Source organism: Penaeus monodon, chromosome 25 (assembly GCF_015228065.2).
Source record: "Penaeus monodon isolate SGIC_2016 chromosome 25, NSTDA_Pmon_1, whole genome shotgun sequence".
In the NCBI taxonomy this organism is placed as follows: Eukaryota; Metazoa; Arthropoda; class Malacostraca; order Decapoda; family Penaeidae; genus Penaeus; species Penaeus monodon.
In genome coordinates this window covers 43,546,269-43,547,206 of record NC_051410.1, presented here as the reverse complement: position 1 = coordinate 43,547,206, position 938 = coordinate 43,546,269, and the positions used below count along the sequence as shown (strand labels likewise).

Sequence of the window (938 nt, the reverse complement as noted above, 5' to 3'; positions counted from 1 at the left end):
AAATGCTAGTCATCTATTCACTATGATTTGTAAGATAAGAATACACCGTACTTTCATAACAACGTGAGGAACGCACCCAATAAGACGGCCAGCAACACACTGGTGAATATCTTTGGCATTGAGATGCCAAGGATTCGAGGGCGGGCACAACAGTAGGGTAACAGAAAATGATTTGAAATATTACGTAGAAACTTTATTTAGACAGTTCAACATTTGCACCCTTAGTTTTATTATGTTTCTTTTTACTGAAAGCAACTTTCATGCATATCAATATTACTAAGATAATGAATTCAGTTGATACAGTTATAAAATGTATACATTCTTTTCACTAACCTCCATGATTTCTGAATTGTGTAAGTGAAATCTGAACTTTATTGCATTACACTATAGCTTTGAAGACATCGACAACTAAAGAAAAAAATTAACATGATAAATACCAATAATGAATCTGAAAAGAGAAGTTAGCAACACTAACAAGAACCACATACACGCACACTTCGCAGACTTTAGTCAGAGCTGTAGCGTCGCCGAGAAAACGTCCAGTCCCGCACAACAGTTCCTCGTTGCCTAGTCTCGTTAGATACTGGACTTTTTTCCCAAGAGAAAAGAATTTTGTGAAGTTAAATTGGCGTTACATAATACGAAATAATTTTGTTGTTATGACTGAAAACAAGAATGCAGATGTAAAGTTACATCAGTTTGCATGTTACGTTCAGCGCAATCATGAAATAACTGCCTTGATCGTACTGTTCAATAGGAGGGACGAACTAGATTATGATAATTAAGACTGAATGAGAGCTGAAATCAGTAACAGTCAAAATTTTGTTCACACTACAATCACCTGAAATACGGATGTGTCAAATTTTACCATTAATCTCGACTCAACAACACACCACAACAAAACACACACCACGAAACGACACTTACTTATCCACCAT

General features: G+C 35.8%; 1 protein-coding gene across 5 annotated transcripts in view; it reads left to right on the top strand.

The window, feature by feature from the left end:
• The window catches only part of LOC119589291 (sarcosine dehydrogenase, mitochondrial-like), a 22,594-nt gene that overhangs the window by 728 nt on the left and 20,928 nt on the right, over positions 1-938 (top strand). For 2 of the 5 annotated variants that reach the window (XM_037937911.1, XM_037937910.1), the window contains exon 1: positions 498-575. The exons of 1 other annotated variant lie outside the window; for it this stretch is intronic. The gene's annotated coding sequence lies outside the window, so the exon portion shown is untranslated. Of the gene's footprint in view, positions 1-138; positions 158-497; positions 706-938 lie in introns of those variants that run through there. 2 more of the 5 variants (XM_037937914.1, XM_037937912.1) reach the window with 2 other exon arrangements.